This window comes from Balaenoptera physalus (assembly GCF_965194825.1).
Source record: "Balaenoptera physalus genome assembly, chromosome: 10".
NCBI lineage: Eukaryota > Metazoa > Chordata > Mammalia > Artiodactyla > Balaenopteridae > Balaenoptera > Balaenoptera physalus.
In genome coordinates, this window is record NC_138889.1 from 77,980,306 (window position 1) to 78,003,724 (window position 23,419).

At 38.3% G+C, this 23,419-nt stretch overlaps 1 protein-coding gene and 1 pseudogene across 4 annotated transcripts in view; both read left to right on the forward strand.

Moving 5' to 3' along the window:
• The window catches only part of NELL1 (neural EGFL like 1), an 856,536-nt gene that overhangs the window by 557,836 nt on the left and 275,281 nt on the right, over positions 1 to 23,419 (forward strand). The window lies entirely within an intron of this gene.
• LOC309668071 (isocitrate dehydrogenase [NAD] subunit gamma, mitochondrial pseudogene) lies at positions 706 to 12,774 on the forward strand (annotated as a pseudogene). Its single transcript has one exon. The product of its transcript is annotated as an isocitrate dehydrogenase [NAD] subunit gamma, mitochondrial pseudogene (transcript).

Consider the following 23,419-nt stretch of genomic DNA (forward strand, 5'->3'; position numbering starts at 1 on the left):
GCATCAACTTGATAAAGAATACCTACAAATAATCTACAACTAACATCATACTTCATGATGAGAAACACAAAGCTTTTCCAGTAAGATCAGGTACAAGGCAAGGATATCCCCTTTTACCACTCCTTTGCAGTATTACCCTGGAATTTCTAGCGAATACAGTAGGACAAGAAAAGGAAATAAAAAGTATACAGATTGAAAAGGAAGAAATAAAACTGTCTTCATTTTCAGATGACAATATCATCAATGTAGAAACCCTGAAAGAATCACTAATAAGTGATTACAGCAAGATTGCAGGTTACTAGGTTAATATACAAAAGTCAGTTGCTTTCTTAAACACCAGTTTTCAATTAAAAACACAGTATCATTTACATTAGCATTTCCAAAATGAAATACTTAGGTATAAACATTAACAACATATATATAAGATCTATATGAGGAAAACTATGAAACTCTGATGAATGAAATTAAAGAAGTACTAAATAAATTGAGAGACATTCCATATTGATGGACGGGAAAACTTAATATTGTTAAGTTTCCAAGATATCAACTCTTTCCAAGATTTGATGCAAACGTAATCAAAATACCAGAAAGTTATTTTGTAGATATTGATAAACTGATTCCAAAGCTTGTATGTAGAAGCCAAAGACCCAGAATAGCCAACACAACACTGAAGGAGAAGAACAAAGCTGGAGGACTGACAGAACAAAGCTGGAGGACTGACAGTTTTTGACTTCAAGACTTACTGTGAAGCTACACTAATCAAGACACTGTGGTATTGGCAAAAGAACAGATGAATAAACCAGTGGAAGATAATAGCCCAGAAACAGACCCATGTAAATAGTTAATTGATCTTCGGCAAAGGAGCAAATGCAGCACAATGGAATAAAGAGAGTCTTTTCAACAAATGGTGTTGGAACAACTGGACATCAACATATGCAAAAAAATTAATCTAGACACAGGCCTCAAACACTTCACCAAAATTAACTTAAAATGGACCATAGACTTCTATGTATGATGAAACACTACAAAACTTCTAGGAGAAAATCTGTTATAGATGACCTTGGGTATGGTGATGACTTTTTAGATACAACACCAAAGACTGGATCAATGAAAGAAATAATAAACTAGACTTCACTAAAATTAAAAACTTCTGCTCTGCAAAAAGACTTTGTCAAGAGAATGAGAAGACAAGCCACAGATTGGGAGAAATTATTTGTAAAAGGCACATCTGATGAAGAACTGTTATCTAAAGTACAAAGAACCCTTAAAACTCAACAGTAAGAAAACAAATAACTTGATTTTAAAAATTGGCAAAAACCTTAACAGATATCTCATCAAAGAAGATATACAGATGGCAAATAAGCATATGAAAAGATGTTACACATCATATGTCATCAGAGAAATGAAAATTAAAACAATGAGATACCACTACAAACCTATTAGAATGGCCAAAATCTGGAACATTGACAACACCAATGCTGGCAAGGATGTGGAACAGCAGGAATTCTCATTCATTGCTGGTGGGAATGCAAAATGGTACAGCCACTTTGGAAGACAGCTTAGCAGTTTCTGACAAAACTGATGATACTTTTACCATACGATTCAGCAACTCTGCTCCTTGCTATTCACCCAAATGAGCTGAAAACTTATGTCCACACAAAATTCACACATGGATGTTTATAGTAGCTTTGTTCATCATTCACAAAACTTGGGAACAACCAAGATGTGCTTCAGTAGGTGAATAGATAAACTGTGGTACATCTAGACAGTGGAATTTTATTCAATGCAAAAAAGAAATGCATTACAGAGCCATGAAAAAACATGGAGGAAACTGTAATGCATATTACTACGTCAAAGAAGCCAATCTGAAAAGGCTACAGAGTGTATGATTCTAATTATACAACATTCTGGGAAATACACAACTCTGGAGACTCTAAAGAGATAGGTGGTTACCAGTGGTTGCAGAGAGGGAAGGATGAAGAGACAAAGCAGAGAGGATTTTTAGGGCTATGAAACTACTCTATATGAATCTACTAGATGATATATGTCATACATTTCTCTAAACTCAGAGTTTGCAACATGAAGAGTGAACCCTAATTTAAACAATGGATTTTAGGTGATAATGAGGTGACACTGTAGTTTCATCAGTTGTAACGAATGTACCACTCTGTGTAGGATCTTGATAGCTGGGGAGACTGTGCCTTTGTAGAGGCAAGGAAATCTTTTTTTTTGGCATTACTTTCAAGTTTAATTATTAAATAACTGAGAAAAATTGGTAGAAGTTGATGGACTATAAAACAAATGTAATAAAGATAAATAATATCAATAGAAAGTTTTCTGTAATCAAGAACTAAATTGTTACCAAAACAAATTTCAGATCCCATCAATAGCTTTAATTAATTAAAACAACTGTAATTGAAGTTATAAATAGGCCCTTGGATTGTTTCCTAATGCAATTAATGGAGAATAATAAATTGTTTGAACTTATTAGAAAAAGATTTAAATTTCCGACTGAACTGACATGAAGTGCTAATCCCAGTGAAGGAAACATATAACTTGGGAGAAGGTATTAACAGTGGTGTGCTGGTACTTGTTTAATAGCTAGCTTTTTGGGGAAAAAAATAAACAAAAGGGCTGATTTGTAGTTTTGAGGCAAGGAAAGCTTTGCTTGGGAAATCTCTATACCTGCCCTTCAATTTTTCTGTGAACCTAAACGTGTTATAAAATATGAAGTCTATTTTTAAGTATATGATATGGGTACATTGAATGTGCTTAATGAATTGTCCAATTCCAAAGTGTATTTTCTACTCTATAACACATCTCCTTGTGACTAGTACTCTGTCTCTCACTGCAGTAGAATGTCTGTCCAAAATAGAGTACAAGGAGGGAGAGACAACTGTGACCGAGGCAAGAATTTTGGATCTAGAATTCCACCAAAAGAAGCCAGTTCAAGCCAAGAGGAAAAGCACGTATTTTTACATAAATTAAATCTCCACTTATGGATCATGGCACTGAAGATGCTGACAGCTGCCAGGTGCTCTGTGAAGGCCGTGTTCCCACCAACTATTCTAGGCCATTCTTGGGAGATTTTCCTTGGCCATGAGACCTCACTGAGGAGCTTCTCTTTTAAACACAACATTCCTCCAGCAGCTAAGTATGGTGGGTGGCACGCTGTGACTATGATTCCTGGGGATGGCATTGGACCTGAACTTATGCTGCACATCAAGAATGTGTTCAGACATGTGTGTGTGCCACGTGGACTTTGAGGAGGTGCAGATTACCTCCACTTCTAGTGAAGAGGAAGAAGTTCACAGCGCCATCATGGCAGTCCATCAAAACCACGTGGCCTTGAAGGGCAACTTTGAAACTGACTACAACCTACCACCATCTCACAAATCACAAAACAGTGTGTTTCGCAGTACTCTAGATCTCTATGCCAACGTCATTCATTTTAAGAGTTCACTAGGTGTGGAAACTAGGCATAAGAACATAGACATCTTAGTTGTTTGGGAAAGCACAGAGGGTGAATACAGCAACCTGGAGCACAAGAGTGTGAAAGGAGTGATAGAGAGCCTAGAGATCATTCCTAAGGCCAAGCCTTTGCATGTTGCTGAATATGCTTTCCAGCTGGCCCAGCAGATGGGGTGCGAGAAAGTGACGGCTGTGCACAAGGCCAACATCATGAAACTGGGAGATGGTCTCTTCCTCCAGTGCTGTAGGGAGGTGGCATCCTGCTATCCTCAGCTCATTTTTGAGGGCATGATTGTGGATAGCACCACCATGCAGCTGGTATCCTGGCCCCAGCAGTTTGATGCCATGGTGATGCCCAGTCTTTATGGCAACATTGTCAATAACGTCTGCACAGAGTTGGTTGGGGGAGCAGGCCTTGTACCTAGTGCCAACTATGGCCACATACACGCGGTGTTTGAAATGCCCTCAAGGCAATCAGGCAAGACTATAACCAATAAGAATGTGGCCGACCCTACTGCCATGCTGCTGGCAAGTTGTATCATTCTGGATTACCTCAAGCTCCATTCCTATGCCACCTCCATTCGTATTGCAGTCTTGGCATCCATGGAGGACAAAGACATCCAAACTCCAGACATTGGAGGCCAGGATACCACATCGGATGTCATTCAAAATGTCATAGATGACATCAGTGTTGCCAATTAAACGGTCAGTGCCTTAGAGGCTGAGCTAGCCTTCAAATTCCTTCCTGTCCCACACTTTACGTTGCTCTACCCAGTCAGAAAGCCCAGCCAGCTTGGCTAATGTGGACTCTAGAATAAACTAGCTCCTGTTCCAACTCAGAAGAGGTAGGGGGAGGGAATCAAGTCTGATTTTTTTTCTATTAAATTTGAATGCCATAAATGCCATAAACATTGCTGGTTTAAATTAGCCATACCTATTTTGTCGTATATGTATTGAGGAATTCTCCTCTATTTTAATCCACAATTCACACTTTTATATGAGGTGATACAGTGAATAAATCAAAGTTGTTCGTAGAGTCCTGGGCCTTTTCCAGAACCTGGCACACTGATTTTCTCTTATCTGGGTCATTAAAATTCTGCAAACCAGCCTGCAAAGGAGTCTGGCTTCTCTCTAGAGGTTGTTAATGAGTTAATTGGTGCAATAAAATTTGCCTACAAAATATACATTGTCATTTTAGTAATAAATAAGGTACCATAAAGCTGAGCTAGTTCAGAATGCTTCTACTCCCTCCTAGATATCCTATCTTTTCCCCTGGTCTTGTTTATGTGAGGAAGGAATTTTTGCCGGTGTAATTTTTCACACATGGGCATCTCTGAGTACCGCAGCACTCCTGCAAAGGGGGTTCTTGAATTCCTTCCTTGAGCCTCTAAGCTCAAGAGTCTAGACATTATATACCCAGTTAACAGGCACTGGGCCCATGACTCTTTGCTATACAAATAGAACCATGGACTGTAAACTCCATGCTCACTGCTTTACAATCTTCCATGGTTTACTTTCTTTTAATCTCTCTTTCAAAGAGAGAATGTACATAAGAAAATGAAAAACCCTGAGCTCGTTTGAATGTTTACTGTCATTTTATTATAATATATTTTATTTACAGTAATTCTAAGGTCATAGGTGGGAGAAACACAAACAAAAATGATAATTTTATTAGTGCTGGGAAATATTTATTACTCAAGTAGGAAATAAAAGCAATGACTATAAAAATTTACAGTAGTTTTATCGGCAGGAATAGCTTGCAGATAGAAGGGAGATTGAGAAAAATAGTAAATCCTTAATAATATTTTGGAAACCTCTGTGTCTCAGCTATAACCCTTGGATCCTGCCATGGTTCTTGGGCCATAAGTTAAAGACATTGGACTGAGACCTGAAAAAGTCCTTATGGTTTCCAAAAGGCTCTGTCTTATCATATTACCTTAATCTCACCTATCCTCATTATATATAATGTCAGGGCTCAGTGTTTGGAAAACCAAACGCTAGTTTGAGGGGATTTAATTTGAGGAGGAAATGACTGCCTTCAACCCTATCTAGAAGTCTTTCTTGAAGAACAAGGCAAGCAGGGAGAAGTCAATTATAAAATAATGATGGTATTCCTTTTATTGGACACTAGACATGTCATTGGCCATGGCTGCCACTGACCTGTATGGTGCTTTCCTCTGGGCAGATATAGACCTGGAACCAGAGGCATGGCTTGATGAGTGGAGAAGGGATGGATTTTTGGCTTGAAGTCCCCCTACCTCCAATGCTACATGAGCCCGTACTACCTTAACCCACTCTCCCCACTCTGTACCCCTTTCTCTCATGGCTAGGGAAATTTACTCATCGCGCAACCAGCCCAACTGCAGATAGTAGCCCAACTATTGGCTTTTATCTGACAATGGGAATTTATGCTGATAGGTACATTTGAGCTGAAGTTTCCCCTCTCTGTTAAAGATGATTGTTTCCAAAATCTTCCCATAGTTTTTGGGCCAGACTGCACTGCTGTGATGGCACCTAGTACACCATAGTGGAATTTTCCATTTATCAGTATTTGATATTCCCACTTAGCTATGAACATCTCTAGGGCAAATACCATGTATTCTTTTTCCTTGTCCTCTGTATCCCCTAACATAATGACTGGTACATACAAAATAAGTTTATTGAATCAACCAAAAAATGAATGATATGGGTGACACTGCCTAACATTTCGTATATGTAACATGAGATAATAACTGTACCTACCTCATAGTGTTGTTGGGAAAATAGAGCAAGAAAATACACATAAAGCTGGTAGCACTGTGCCTATCCAATGGAAAGTGCTTGGTGTAGTTTATAAATTATTATTTTCATTAGTATCCATTTTATGCCATTCTAAAAGCTAGTTCTGAGGAGAACTGGGAAATGATATTAATTCCTTACTGTCTTTGGAACTTACTGGATAAGTTACTTTACCTATTATTCTATTATGGGTTTATAACTGACTTTCAACTAGGGTAGCAAACCATATCTGCTTATTCATCAAGTCCCCTTATCTCTCTCCTTTTTATTTCTTGAATCCAGCCATCTCTCTTCTTTCTCACTTACCCCTCCTTTCTCATCAGCCTTTCTCATCTTTGGTGACTTCCCAATCTCTGTTCCTTCTCTACCTTGTGTCCTGCCTTAAATCTATTTCTACAGTGCACTCAGCCTGAACTTTCAGGGAAATAGGATCATGTCACTTCCTCACCTAACACTTCTCATTCAACAGCTTTCCTTTGGCCTTGAAAGAAAGTCAACTGAGCACAGCATGAAAGACCTTCCATGTTCTGATCTCTGCTTCCTTCTCCAGGTTCACCATTTCTACCCCCTCTCCCCATCCCAATAACAACACAAAGTGGCGCAAGAGAGTGCAAGCAGAGCTCATTGTCAAAGAGCCATGTATTCTTTCTAGTTCAGGCCTTTGTATGTGGTCTTGCTTCTTCTCCCCTTCAGGAGATGATCTCCTTGTCATCTAGAGGACTAGACGTAATTGTCACCACCTTTGGGAAGCCTCCCTTGACCAGCTCTTTCCATTCCCTGCTGAGATTGAAGGGAGGAACTCCCAGTTCCCCCAGAGTCCTCTGTGTATCCTACTTAGTGTTTTTCTCTCCAGTTGTCATTACATGCTTTCCTTCCCATCAACCTTACTATACAATGTGTTCCTTGGCAACAGGAGCAATTGAGTCATTGATTAGTATAGCATCAGCACCTAGGACAGGGACAAGCTCTTAGCATATGCTCATTCTAAATATTAATGGAAGGAAGATAGGAAGGAAGGTCAAAGGAAGGAAGAAAAGAATGGACTGAATTCCCAGGTAGGAGTGGAGGACTGGAAGAACTAATCTATTGCAAAATTCTCCTGTTTGGCCCCAGTCTATGAACCTTTACAAGATTGCTTCTCTCTAGAGAGCACTAAAGCCCTCAAGGCCATAAAACGGGTAGTTGGCAGGCGGCCTCTGTTTCTTGAGAAGATTTCTGTACTATTGTTACATAATTTTATCTTAGGCTTTGTCAGTTTATTCTGCTTTGTTTAAAGCTAAATCCTGCTATCAATAAATATCAATACAAAGTTGGACAGCTAAACAGTATCACTCTGTAAATATCTCTCCTCACCACCATCTTCATAGACTTGGTTTTCTAGAAGGATGTTTTACCATTCTTACTTCAGCTTTCTGGTATTCAAAATCTTGTTAGGGGACATCTCTGAATTTTGGGGAAAACAATGAATCTGTTTAAAATGTCAACAAGGGAAGATTCCTCTAAGAACCAGGAAAACGTGTGTTTTTCACCATGAATTCGTGCCCTTCTTCTACTAGATAATGTGAGGTATTCAATCAATTGAAAGTTTCCCTCATTGCCTTGGCTACTAGCAGGCACAGGAAAAAGCCTTCAGCATTTTCTTCCTCTCTGAAATTTTCTCTTGTCATTCTGTTACTTGATTTTAATGTATTTTGCTCTATTAATTTCATTTTCTTATATTTTGTTTTACTGTGAGCCACTTAGATCACAATTAAGGAACACAAAAGGAGAAGTGGGTTCTTCACATTTTCCTTCTTTTCCTTCATTCTAGTTCATTTTCAGCATTGGCATCAGACAAATCTCCTTAAAGCAGTATTTAGATTGCCATTACTCTGTTCCCTCAATTTGTAATGTGTTCAAAACCCTCCATAATTTTAGCTCACACTGTCTTTCCACTCTTAGAGGTTCCAATTTTCCTAGATAATGTTCCAGGCAATATAGATACCTTCATTTACCTAAGTACAACCTTTTCTTTTCCTTCTATGTAACGTAATTCCTCTCATTAAGGAATTTCCCAGTTGAGTCTCTGCCTACTACAAGTCTACCCATTATTCAAGGTTCCAAAAGTACTTCCTGTATGAGAAGGTTTCTGATTACCCCCATCCAGATATACTCCCCTTATCCTCTCTGAATGAACAAAACCCTTTTATTGGACTTTTGAACTCATTCATTTCACATTTTGTCTTGTATTTTTTATCTACTTGACTTGAGCCTTAATAAATTATATGCTCCTTGAGGATAGGGGTATTTTAGCCCATGTTCTGGATCTTGTATTACTCAACATAGTGCATTGTATGTAGTAGGTACTAATTAAATACATGCCAAGTTGGATTGAAGATAATAATGATTTTAGCTAATAATTTTTTTGTGTCTTATGTGTCATACATAATTCTTCATGCTTTGCATGAAGAATTTTATTTAATTCTCATATTAGATGAGAATTTTATTTAATTCTCAGATGATTATTATTGTATTCCCAATTTTATAGATGAGAAAACTGAGGCATGTAGAGGTTAATAAATTGGTCTAAGGTCACACAACTAACAGGCAGTGAAGCCTGAGTTCCAGTTCTGGCACTGTGGCTCTAGAACCCAGGTGTTTAAATGGTCATGAGGGTTTGTACGTGGTGAATTTCTCATACTCTTATATGAAAGTGGATTAGGTTTCAGCAATAGATCTCTTTTCATTATACCACAGCTATCTCCTAATGTAATCTATAGGAAAAGTTATTGCTAATGTTTTTTGAACCCTTAATATGTGTTAGGTACTGTCCTAGATGGTTTACATATATTAACTCATTTAATCCTCATATAAGCCAATTATATTGACAAAGAAACCGAAGCACAGAAAAGGTAACTGACTTGCTCAAGGTCAATCAGATTGTAAATAGTGGAGCCAGGATTAAAATCAAGCCAGTGGCACCAGTGTCTAACCACTATTACTAAACTGCTTCCCCATATTTTAGGTTGTCTAGATAGCCCAGGATGAGAAAGGCAGAATATCCAGATAATCGGGAGAATAGTGCCGGAATCAAGCATCACATATTGAACATGGTAAATCAAATAGTCGAACTGCTTCTTTGTAGTAATGGCAGATTAAAAAAAGACAAAACATGGAAAAGAAATGATGTGCTGTTGAAACAAGAGAATAAAATAATGATAGGAAGTGGAAAAGAAATGCTGAATTTTGCAAAGAGGAGAACTTTGAATAAATTTATCCAGTTCTGGATCATTACAGAGGTTGCAAAAAACTGACAGTATTACTGGGGGCTCAGCTGGGAATATGTAAAATATCTGCGGGAAGCTGTTACAGAGCTAGAAATTTTTTGAGGGGGGACACTTGGTTCTTGGAGTTTGTCTGACAACTTGCATAACCTGGGGACTCAATGCGGTAAAGTCTTCTTCACATCGAAATGAATTTGCTTATGCTGACGTGGGAAGCTACATATATTGCATTTGCGATTGCTCTAAGAAATGCAAGGAAAAGAGAAAAGAGACACATTGAAAATGGAAAACAAAAATGCCTCAACTTCACAAAGCAATTTAAAAATTGGAATATCTTGTTACCAATTTTGCAAATGCTTAAAAAAACCAACACAGCCTGAGTAAAAACAGTGTCTACTGAGAAAGACACTAGTCTGGGCTTTCATCTGCTTAAGCATCTGGTTTGCTAGAGCTAATGCCAAATTTAGTTCATGCCAAATAGATGTAAATGAATGGTTGTTGCCACAAGGGAGAAAGAAAATATTGTGTTATGTTCAAATACAAGGTATTTTCCCCCTTTTTTATCCCTCAGAAAAAAGGAATTCCCTTAAATTCAAATTCTTATAATGTTCTTATAGTAACAGGTGTTCTGTCAGTTCTTTGATTTTGAATGACAAAGTATTTGGAGTACGGAAGAGAGGACATTAGCTATGCCAGTTTGGGGCTTTTATAGAAATTATCTGTAGAATAAATTTTTAAAGGAGGCAAAAAAAAATCCCTCAACAAAAAATGAGTCATTATTCCTGGGAGCATATTGTCATAATTGCAAGTATTGAGTGTCATTATATATGTGCCTTTTAAAAATCACTTAACGACAAATTTCAGGTTTTGGTCACACTGGAGATCACATATATTTACCTACTAGACAAATGGGGAAATAAATCCTAATATTATACGATTGGATTCTTTTGACTTTGCTTGAGATTTCCAATGAAAGCATCAAATACAGATTCAAAAAGTGCTTTATCTCAAACAACTTAGACAGATGGGATAATGATAGGTTTGGAAAACTTTAGAGAACTTGAAAAATGACTCTGGGTTGAGGAAGACCTTGAGGTCAAGATTCATGGGACGAGATTAAATGAAATTATTTCAATGTCATGGTAAAGGAAAAAGTAATAATTCTAAATTAATCTATTATTTAATATCACCTATTAAATAATGCATTCAATACAACTATGTGTAATAACTGAATCCATAAGTCAAATAGTATGCATAGATAGTTATCTAATTAATATGTCCCTCAGAGTTATTCAACTTTGCCCAGAATATCTTTTCTTCCTGTTTTCTTTTTTAGGTCTTATCACTGATAAAAAGGGAATCATTTTCCTTATATTTGGAGTTGCTTCCTATTTAGGCATTTACATTATCTCCTAAATGGAACATGGGAAATGAGAAAAATAAAAGAAAATAGATTTTGAAGTTATTGTGCAGAAATCTATAATAGCAAAGGAAGAAGTCGAGATTTCTGGATATATTAGTAGTATTGTGGAAGGAAATACAAAGGACTTTCAAATGAAATAATATTTAACTATTTAAGGCTGTGGCTGGAGCCATACCTAGGGTACTTCATCTAGGTTTGATTTTTCAGTTTGATAAAAGATGTAATTTCTGTGAAAAAGCATGGTGTCACAAATCAACTATATGCCAATACCAGAAAAAGAGGTTGGAAAGCCTGGTTTATAAATAACGTGTTTACTCCATGATAAGAAAAGTCTCTGGGATTGATCCTTTTCAAGGTATTTGTGTTGTGATGGAATTAAGTTATTTGGATGCCAATTTTATTCTTGCCAGCAGCAAGGTACTTGTTGCACAGTAACTTCACCCGTCTGTTCTTTTACTTGTTCACTTGTTCCTCAGTGTTGTTTGTCCTCCATTGAATACTTGCTTTGAGCTGGGTGCTGTGCAAACCACTGAGGGTGCAGCTTGCCTATCAATGTCCTTTCTCTCGAGGATCCCTCGGGGCTGAGGGAATCAACAATCATCCAGGAATTACAGTCATACCTCATTTTATTGTGCATCACTGTATTGTGTTTTTAACAGCTTGAAGTTTAGTGGCAACCCCACATCAAGCAAGTCTGTTGACACCATTTTTCCAAAGGCATTTGCTCACTTCGTGTCTCTGTATCGTTTTGCTAAAATTCTTGCAATATTTCAAACGCTTTTATTAGTATATTTGTTATGGTGATCTGTGATCAGTGATCTTTGATGTTATGATTGCAAAAAGATTACGACTTGCTGACGGATCAGATGGTGGTCAGCATTTTTTAGCGATAATTTTTTTTTAATCAAGGTATGTACCTTGTGTTTTTAGACATAATGCTATGGTATACTTCATAAACTACAGTATGGTGTAAACATAACTTTTACATGCGCTGAGAAACCAAAACATTTGTGTGACTCGCTTTATTGCAATTTTTGCTTTATTGTGGTGGTCCGGAACTGAACCTGCAGTATCTCTGAGGTACGAAATGGGGTGTGATAAGTATTGTAATAGAGGTATAAGCAAGGCGCCATGAGAGCACGGAAGAGGAGAAATCAGAAATCTTCCCAGAGTAAGTTGTGCCTCTATGGGGGAGAGAGGGAGAGAGAGAGAGAGAGAGAAAGAAAAAGAAAGGAGAAGTAGGAGACAGAAGGGGAGGACCCTGCCTGGGAGAGCTCTTAATACCATCACAAGCCACTTATCTGCCCATTACCTGATACTCACAGCTTTTACTCTGAACTCCCTTCCTTTCTTATTTTGCATGTAATTACTGTTAAACTCATTTTACCTACAAAGCCTTGCCCTAATGATGTTTATCTAAAAGGTAAGATTTTCAAGGTTTAAGGGGAGCATCTGATTTTTCTGTGAAGTGATTTTTTTGGAATGAACTCTTCACATTGATTAATGAACCTGACTAGACCCCTCATCGTAGTTGACTCTAATTCTTGTGATTAGGAAGATTCATTATTTTTCTTAAGCTCCTTCTCAGCCCAACAGCTGCTCTTCAAAGGCTTTCTGTTCTTTTTCATGTTTTTCTCTGTCAGTATCTCTGTGAGCACGGTTTGTCATTTTGTTCTTCCCAGCACCCTTCTTGTTTCCTTCATCTCTCTCAAATGCCTCCTTGATAGTGAACTTGATCTCTAGAAACATGTCATCTTTTCTTCCTTGGTGATCAGCTCCAGAGTGAACTCCCTGCTCTGATACCATTTTGATTTCTCACTCCTTCTGGAAATGGCCTTGCATTTCAATGGCCTTCTGGAAATGGCCTTGCAATGACATTGTATCTGTTGCCCTCCTCAGTCATCTTTCATTCTAATGTCAGTGGCATCATCTACTCCCCCATCGGCCCTGAGAAGCTGCCCATAGGCTAGGCTCTCCCTGGGGTCTGTCGTAGTTGCACATACCTCTTCTCTGTCATGGTAGCAAAAGGCATGCCCATGGCTCGAACATTCACCACACTCCTCTGGTTCAGGTAAATAAGCAAACCACCACAACAGCATTTCCAGTGAGAATAACCTTATCACTCTTCCACCTGATATTTTCATCTTCTTTTTCCAAGAAGCCACCTTTCTACAAAAAAGATTGTCAAACTCTTGATCTTCTCCAGTGAGCCTATTTCCTGTCTGTTTAGAGCATTCCAGAAATGGGCAGCTGAGGGTGTTAGCATTACTTGGCCATGGTTATTGTTTTTCTCCAGACTGACAGATGCTTTTTATAGAATCCAGCTGAATTTCATTGGAAAAGAGCTTAAAATGCACAGGAGGAGGAAAGTACTTCTCTCAGGATCCCTGCTGAGCTGATAACAGTCTATGCGAAGTCATCTATTTAAACAGAAATAAACATGCCTTGGGATTCCAGGAGCCTATTTTCAGCTTTCTTAAGCTATTTTCGGGTTTATTAAGAAATCTGTGTTTAATTTTTCCAAACATCTTCAGTGTTGTTCATTTAGCTTTTCTCTGTGTGTGGATCGGTTAGAACCCTTGATGAGAACGCAGACTTGGAATTCTGCTCCTTATGGAAACACAATGCATTCAGAGAAGAATAAAGAACCTGGAAGACTTCTGAGGGCCTAGGCAGAAACTTGTACTTAACTGGCTTTTCATGGGGAAAAGTATTCCTAGTCAGATGTTGCCTGTGCCAGGGTCCTGGAAGATTTCACTGTTGGATATTTTTTTCCTTTTAAAAGGTCCCTCGGATCTATACAGATTGGCCGCCTGTAATAAGTCATACACTGCTCTAGGCCAGGGTCAGCTGTGTGTGTGTGTGTGTGTGTGTGTGTGTGTGTGTGTGTGTGTGATAGTAAATATTGTAGGTTTTGTGGGCCATGTGGTCTCTGTTACAAGTATTCAATGCTGTCATTTTAAAGCAACGGGAGCCACAGACAATAAATGTGACTGTGTTCTAATAAGACTTTACTTATGGACACTGTCATTTAAACTTCACATGATTTCCACGTCATGTAATATGACCCTGATATCATAGGACTTTCATTTGCCAGAAGGGAAATTAGGGAGTGAGCCTGCAAACACAAATAATGAAAATTATGTCAAGTTCTAAGGGAGGAAGAAAGAAAACAAAACAAAACAAGGGTACTGTAACTGAGAGCAACTGGTGGTTGAAGGACTGAGGATGTGGGTTGCTTGAGCTAATCAGGGAAGGCTTTTCTGAGGTGGCATCTGAGCTGATCTCTGAACGATGCCTGAGAGACATGTGAACATCTATCTGGTGCAAGTAGCAGGAACAGGGAAGGGAAAGCACTGAGTCAGGGAGAGCTCCGGGCATTTGAAGAAGCAGGACGACTGGTTTCACTGGAGAGGACGTTGCGGAAAGGAAAGAGGAGGGCCAGGCAATGAGAGGGGGATGTGGTGATGGTCAGCTAGGATTCTGGCTCAGATGAAGGGCTTTGGGATTCATTCAGGTACCAGTGCTAGACCATAGGTAGGTTTAAAGTTGGAGAGTGATGGGAAATTGTTTAAGAATTTGGACAGGTCACTTTGGCTGCTGGGTGGATGAGAGATTGTGGTGGGGGAATGAGAGTGGAGGCCAGGTGGTCGGGAAAAGTGGTTAGGAGGCTTGTCTGAAATAGAGTCTTTTCCATTTACTTTCCTAACACTTTTCTTAAGGTCTGGATCTGACAGAGGCTAAGGAGAAAGTGAGGAAAAGTGATACAATAATAGCTCAGGTTGAACTACCAAATGAGATTTGCATCAATAGCACTACCAAGAAATTAAGTCCATAATATACTCTGTAATGGCCTATATGGATATGGAAAAAGAATCTAAAAAAGAGTGGATATATGTGTATGTATAGCTGATTCACTTTGCTGTATACCTGAAACTACCATAACATTATAAATCAACTATACTCCAATAAAAATTAAAAGAAAAAGTTTTTAAAAAAGAAATTAAACCCACAGTATTTCTATTACCTCAGCAATGCCCACAATGACAGCTAACTATCTTGTGGGTACTTGCTAGGTGTGGCAATATTTCATTTCATGTTCACAGAAATTCTGTGAGGTTGGTGTCTTTATCCACTCTATAGATGAAGAAACTAAATTGTAATAGGTTCTGCAATGAGCCAAGAGGTCTCAAAACTAGTAGGTGGAAGAGGGAGTCTAGGACTGATGCTTGTCTGACTCTTAAGTATGTGATCTTTTCCTTGATGTTTCAGTTATCTGTTACTGCACATCAAACAACCTGGAGTGCTGTGGCTTAAAACAACAATGGTTTATTCTTTCTTGTGAACTTGGGGTTGGCTGGGCTCAGTGAGCGGTTCTTCTGCTCAGTGTGTTGTTAGCTGGGATTATGCGTGAGGCTACCATCAGATGGTGGCTCATCCAGGGCATGGAACGTCCAAGATAATCTCATCCTCATGGCTGGCAGCTGATGCTAGTTGGCTGAGGCATCTCTGTTCTCCTCCATGTGACATCTCAGCCATCGTTAGGCTAGACAGGCTTTCTTACTGCATGATGGATGCACTCTGAAAGGGAGCAATGCAGAAAGACAAGCCAGCCCCAATGTGTAAGTGCTTATCAAGCTCTGCTTCTATGACACTCGTTGAGGTCATTACCTCAGAGCAAGTCATACCACCAAGCCCAAAATTAAAGTGAAAAGAGAGGGACTTCCCTGGCGGTCCAGTGGTTAAGACTCCACGCTTCCAATGCATGGGATATGGGTTCGATCCCTGGTCGGGGAGCTAAGATCCCACATGCCGTATGGTATGACGCAGCCAAAAAATACAGTAGAAGACAATACAATAGAATACAATACAATAGAATACAATACAATAGAATAGAATAGAAGTGAAAGGAGATTGTACATGAGAGATGGTTTCATTAGGATCCACCAATAACAATGACATTGTTATTCTAGCTTCTGCCTTTATACAGAAATATATGGAAACTATTTCCTCTTTTGTGATATATCAGGACTCTTCTCAGCAACTAAGGATAAGCCAAGGCACCAGATATGTATGGACCCATGTGTTGACCAGACATTTATTGTTCCATAATAGTTATTGTTCCTCCTATGAGTGAAGCTAGGAACAGTGTGCTAGGAATTGTGAGTAAAGAAAAACTGGTTCTTTCCTCAAGGTGATTAGAGTCTAGAAGAAAACATGTATGATGCTATCAGATGAGTACCTAAAAAATACAGATGTGTGTTTGTGGATAGAAATATACCTTAAGGTATATTTCAAATTGCTCTTATTGGAGGCCTGGATAAATTTCAGAAAGATGTTCTTCTTATAAAAATATACCTTTTTCCAGGTTGGTATTATTTTTTATATCGTGGAAGAAATTGAAGCATTTATTCTTCCAGAAAATTAGAGGGCACTGTGAAACGTCAGTTTTTGTCAAAGATGAACTAATGTCCAAGTCCACTAGTTTTAGAAGGAGAACTGCATCTGCTACCATGACCTCCAGCTTTGTTTGATCTCTGAAACCTTCCAGCAGTCAGCTTCCTATAAAAAACAACATAAAAAAGCCACTGCCATGAAAGCTTCTAATTTACTCATCACATGTATGACAGACCTCTAAGCAGTATAAACTTTTACATATAGTAGATGCTCATTTAATGTTAATATCTAAGCTGGCATCTGCTGTTCATTGTTATGGTATAGGAGTTTGGTATTCTAATGAGATTTAAAAACAAACAGAAAGTTACAGTAGCATTTAACACGTGCTTACAATATTTCAGGCACCGTCAAAATGTCTTCTGTGTATCATTTCCTCTTGCCTTTGTGCATGTCTGTGATGTAGGTACTGTAATTATCTTCATTTTCTAGGTAGAAAAGTTTTAGGGAAAAGAGTTAAGTAACTTGTCCAAGAGACAGGCCTTGAGCCTTGGACCTTTTGATTCCCAAACCCATTCTTTTTACCCCATACGTAACACAGATGTAGCAAGAGCTTCTAATGGGGAAGAACATTGGAATGGCCTTCAGGAGACTTGAGTTCTAGTCGTTGGGGCTGAACTAACTAACCATGTGATCTCAGATAAATCAACTTCTTTTGCTTGAAAAATAAAATGTAACTCTCTTCTCTAAAGCACAGACATTTGCAGCCCATATTTTTATGCTAATTTAGAGCCTACATTTTCTTCACAGCTTACATTGTATCTTCTGCACTCTTTTTTTTTAGTTAATTAATTAATTAATTTATTTATTTATTTATTATTTATGGCTGTGTTGGGTCTTCGTTTCTGTGCGAGGGCTTTCTCTAGTTGTGGCAAGCGGGGGCCACTCTTCAACGCGGTGCACGGGCCTCTCACCACCGCGGCCTCTCCCGTTGCAGAGTACAGGCTCCAGACGCGCAGGCTCAGTAGTTGTGGCTCACGGGTCCAGCCGCTCTGCGGCATGTGGGATCTTCCCAGACCAGGGCCCGAACCCGTGTCCCCTGCATTAGCAGGCAGACTCTCAACCACTGCGCCACCAAGGAAGCCCTCTTCTGCACTCTTAATCTCCCTTTTCCTACTGTGTTTCTTTGTTTTGTTTTTTACTTAGCATTTTCACCTTCTAATAGTCTATATTCTGTATCCTCTGCTTAATTATTCTCCATTGTTTATCGTCTGTCTCTCCTATTCAGGGATGCAGACTCCAGTGAGGGCAGGGATCTTTGTCTGCTTTGCTTCAAGGTGTATCCCATGTGCCTCCAAAAGTTCCCAGCACATAGGAGGCCCCCAATAAATTTATAGTCATTCCTCTTAAGGAATGTGGCGGTGGAAGATAGGAAGAGGCATTCCAGGACAAAGAATATGGTGTAAGAAAGGACAGTAAAACATTGGCTGTCTTGGTCTTTTAAGACATTTCATTTATGTGAGGAAGCAATATGGGAAGAAGATGGACCCATGTATAGGAGGCACAGTGGAGAAGGTCTTCAGTGCTACACAAGAGAGTCCAAATTTTATTTGTTAGGTAATAGAAAGCCACTTTGATCACCAAGATTTACTAAGCCACCAAAATTCCCAGGGTGCAATCATTTGTTCTAAGAGACAAACCTTGAGGCTTAATTGTATTTTGAAATAACATTTAACTTTCTTCTCTGAATGTATGGTCAATCTTTCCTTGGGAATGACAGGAGGCATCAAGAAAATAAGAAATGATGTTTTACTCTGAGCTCAGTGTGAAAAATGTGCAGATGAAGATGTGTTATTCCTTATTTATGGTTATTGAATTTGAAATTTAATTTAGCAGTAAAAATCTGCTATTTAAAGGATCGTTACATTGCAAAAGACTTGAGAAGCACATAGATTCTAGGGGTACTTGGAGAATCATTTGATGCCTGTTGGGTGACAAGCATAAATGCATTCAAATTAATCATTATTGCCATTCTAGCAAGTAAGATGCAGCAATGTGTTTATCAAAAGGACGTTTCCAAGAGATATGAAGAGAATATGATAAATAGCAGAGAAAAAGTGTCATGCTACAAAGCCATGTGGTGAACAGAGGCTATCAAACTGTATCCACTGCATAGTCTAAGGCAATATAGATTTTATGTATATATTACATTTCTTATAAACATTTCATAAGCATCATTTTAAGAAAACAGCTGCATGTTTTTCTATTTTGAGCATTTACAATCATCTTAACCTTTCACACACTTTTGGACATTTCAGTTTCCAAATTCTCATAATCGTAACTAACACTGCAGTGAATATCTTAGTGCACATTTTTCCATATTGATTGTTTTCCGACGAGACCATACTCACAGTGGAATTAGTGGGTCAAGGGATATGAATTATTTTGCATCAATTCTGTCTGCTAATTTGGCTAGTGAAAACTGGTACTTGTTAATTTTTTTTTTTTTTTAATTACTAATGAGGCTGAAATTATGTTGATTAGCCAGTTGTTTCCTTTTCTCTGAAATGCCTGCCCATGTCCTTGCACCTTTTATCTATTGGAGCCTGGTGTTTTTCATTTGGATATGACACTCAGCATTCTGAATCTGCAAAGGCCAAGTCTTTGGGTCAAGCCAAATTGTCACTATAACTGAAACAATTAATCAACTCATTGGAGCAGCTGGTCAATCTCCTGATGTGATGGGTCATTTCATCCATACAAGTGGATCAATTTAGTGATACATCTGGTGGAATAAAGGTGCACCCAATAAATCATGTTAGGAAGTAGAGCTGAAAATCTGAGCATAAACTGCATCGACTAGTTCGACTTGCTCATGAGTTCGCACGCATCTCCTTTCTGATTCTTTCCAAAGTATAATGTGATGACGGGAAGTTCAGGAAACTTGTTTGTGCACTAGGAGCCTCTGCACTAATTGCAGAATATCAACCTTTTTATCTTCTTTTGAGTTGGATGTTCTGAAAGCAATCTTCTCCTTGAAATTAACATCCTCGATTCTCTCCTTTCAGTGATGCTTTGCCAGATGAAACTCTCATTGACTTCATTTAATAAATGAGAAAGCTCATTCTCTCATTTATCATAGGTTGTACTCTGCAATTGGATTCATGCCAGAATCAGAGATAAAGAGATTATAAGAAAGTGTATGAAATTATGACTGCAAGGTTATTTATACTTCAGGTGAAAGAGGGGAATATTTTTTTCCCATCTGATTCTGTGGAAGTTTTTTTTTTTTATTAGCAGTGGTATCTTTCAACTTTACCGTTGTGACTCTGAGATGTAATAACATTTAGGGACAATAGAAGCCAAAGTCATCAGGCATAAAAGGGGTCTGAGTTTTTTTAATCTTATTTTATGCCATGAATGGAAATTAGATTCTTTAACTATAGGTTTGTTCTATGAAGAATTAGGATGTTGACAGTGTGTCTTTTCTCATTATTTCCTTTTCAGTTATGCAATTTATTTGTATGTTTCTTTGGATATTTGCTCTAAAAATGAACACTCTGACTGCATTATTGCTGCATTATTGCTCTGCTTGAATGGTCCTTGGTGACTCTACATCAGGGGATACAATTTTCTCCCGAAAGGTGTCATGGCTGTGAACACTGACATCTCTTTGGCTAATTAAAATTTAAAAGATGTTAGTATCCATGAAGCTTTAATAGATTTATACCTGATCTGTTATGGATGGAAATACTCCATTTAATCCATTTGCAGCTAGCCCCTAATACATACATGCATGTGTGTGTGTGTGTTTTAATGAGATAAAAGCAAATTCAGATAACAGGAAAAAATAATTAAAAGGACAGTTCCTTTTTCCTTTTACAAAATTATTTTGTACCCATTCCCAAGCACACATACATATTTACAGATGCACACACACACACACACACACACACACACACACACACGTAAAGAACAGTGGCTCATGGTGAATATGTAATTGTTTTGAACTCAGGCAGACATGATTCCTTTCTAGGCAGTCTGTTCTGAACATCTATCTACAGCAATGGGGCAGAAATCTAACCACATCCCTCAAAAGCCAGCCCAAGACAGAAGCATTCATTCTGTGATCTATACCATGATAAAATGTGGTGATGCATTTCCCTAGCTTTAATTCTAAGCCGAAAGCCAAAAGCTTTTTTATGTATTTTCAGAAGAGAGGTTCATCTGAACCACTGCTTTAAACTAGCAGATTGAACCACAGTTCAGCAGCCTGCAGCTCAAATGGTCAAGTTGAACCCAAGATCAATTTTTAATTGGTCAGTGACAGAAGCAAGTAAAACTAGCATTCAGAATTAATTTCTTAAAGTTATTAAGTGAGTATGGTTCTCTATTCTTATTTCGACTCAGAAGGATTCAGAGCTCTTGGTCACGGGTAGCAACCAAACTAAACAAAAAGCTTGTGTGAAACCAAGTGCTTAGCATTACTAAACTCATGTAGGAAAGCCCATGGGCTGTGTAGAATCAGACAGCTCTAGGTTGGAACCTTGGCCTTGTCACTTACCGCTGAGGGACTTTGAGAAAGTTATTCAACTGCTCAGAGTCTCAGTGTCTTCATCTATAAAATGGGGATAAAACAGTAAATACCTCCTGAGGTTGTTGTAAAGCTTAAAGGAGAGTCTGCATGTAAAGGAGGCTATAATGTATCACGGTATGGAGTTATCAAAGATAACAATATTGGTGGATGTAGCATCAACATTGTGTAAAAGGAAGCCAACCTGACTCAAGAATTGAGGTGCTGAGCTAAGACACCAAGGAAGAAAGCTGCTGAGAATGAGGGCAAATTAAACCTCCCTAAACTCTCCCTCTGTGAGGGCTTCTAGGAGGTCATCCAGGGGAAATGTGACCTGTAAGACCCTGCATTTCTTTGTCAGATTTTGAAGAAATATGCCTAAGGTGTATATAGGTATGGAAACGTGATGGAACGGCATCAAATATCTCTATAAGGAATAATCGATAAGTGTCTTATTCTCTCACCATAGAGCATGTGATTCCATTTCCAAGATTATTGTCTTCTAGGAAGAAGAGAGCGTCAAGAGATTATTTTTTATTTCATTTCTATAAAATTCTGTTTTCCTTTTCTCTCCGTCCTCCCCAACATACTACCACTTCTTCAACTTTACTTCCAAGTTTTATTTAGCAGTGGGAAACCATTTTCTTATGACATTATCTTTTGATAAAATCATAAGCCGCTGACATTATTTCTAATTATACACACAGTGAATGGTTTAATTTCCTCTTTGAACTGCTTAGGTGCTGTATGTCAAACATGTTTCTTTTGATCATCCCATGGGGTTGAGACCACATTATAGGAATTTCATCAAGAGTAAGAGTATTGTGGAGTAATGAGGCTCTAAAATGCCTTGAAGAAAGCAAAGTTCCTAGGTAGAGTTAACCTTCAGACAAGCCCAAGGAGCCCCCATTTTTCAGAAAATTTACTATGTGCCACATACTATGTTAAACACGTAACATATGTATACTTTTATTTCAGTTTTACATCTGCTCTTTGGAGCAAGTGTAATTTATCATAATTATCCTTATTTTATTAATTCAGAAACGTAAGGTAACATTCTCAAGGTCACATAGCCAGCAATTGGTATAACTTCTCTTTGATTACAGCTCAAACTCCAAAGCTCTCTTCCTCACCCTATACTGTCCCTTAAAGCCTAAAGAATAGTTTAAATACATATTTTCTGAATGTAACACTTTTTTTTCATTTCATACAATGATTTTTAAAATGTTTCACCTTCCAGCTCTTCATTACTCCCACTCTTCCTCAGTGACAAGATAAGAACTGATTTGAAAACAAATATTTTGTCAAGAAGAGTTCCTCTTTAGCCTTTCCTAATTGGATGAGTAAAATGGGAACTTTTAGAAAATGTAAGTTATTTTTAATCATTCATGATAAAGAACCAACTGTTCTTCATTCCAGTCATTATTCCAATGTTTATGATCTTCATGATGGAGCTTTATATTAGACAGGATAGGAATAGGAGCTACAATTTCTTAATCTTAATAAAGACATTTCTACTTAATGTTTGTAATGTGTAAGGGGCTGTGATAAGTGCGTTATATTCATTTTTTAAACTTTACAAAAGCTGTGTGAGAAAACTAGTATGAAATCTCATTTAATACATGAAAGAAGTTAGGTTCAGAGGAACTATTTACTTGTTCAAGTTATATAAAACTAGTAAGTAGCAGAGCTCATACTTGAAACCAGATCTATCTGGCCTTAAGTATGTGCACTTTCTTTTACACTTATTGTAATAACATTAGTGTTCACTCTCACTGTGAATTAGTGTCCAAACAGGCTGATAATGACAATAACACCTTGACATTTAGTGTTGTGTCAAGAAGAACAGAAACTTAACTCAGCAAATAGTCACTGAGTGGCTACTATGTGTCAGGCATTAGCGTAAGCAGTGGATCCAAAGCAAAGCAAAAACAAACGCGGTGCCTGTCCTCTTGGGTCTTTATAATCTTGTGGGAAGACATAGATCAATTCAAAGAATTAGTTAATGACGGTTGTGATACATGCTGTAAAAATAATACAGGCTATCGCGAGAGTGTGTGACTGTAAATTGACCTAGTTTCTGGGTCAACAAAGGCCCCTGGTTTCTGGAGAAGTAGTCGTCGGTTGAACCAGGAAGAAGGTATAGGAATTAGCTGATGTTCCGTTTTTTTTTTTTTTAAATCCAGTAGGGTTGATGTCATATTATAGGAATTTAACATAGGATGGTGGTTTGCAGGGGTGGCGGCCAAGCAGGCAATGATGTTACAGCCTGTGTGCACGTTCAGAGGCAGGAAGGACTTTGAATTTTGGAGTGGAAGAGGAGGATGCTGGTGAGGTAACAGGGCTAGAGCCTGCAGAGCACTGAGTGCGTCTTAGCCATTTTCTTCTGTATCTGATGGGTGCTGAGAATCCATCCGAAGGTGTAATGTGTGTACAGTCTGTCATTCAAGTTGGCTGAGCTTTCCTTTCCAACTTCAGTGCACGGACTGCAGACACCAAGCAAGTAACCCGTGTAGT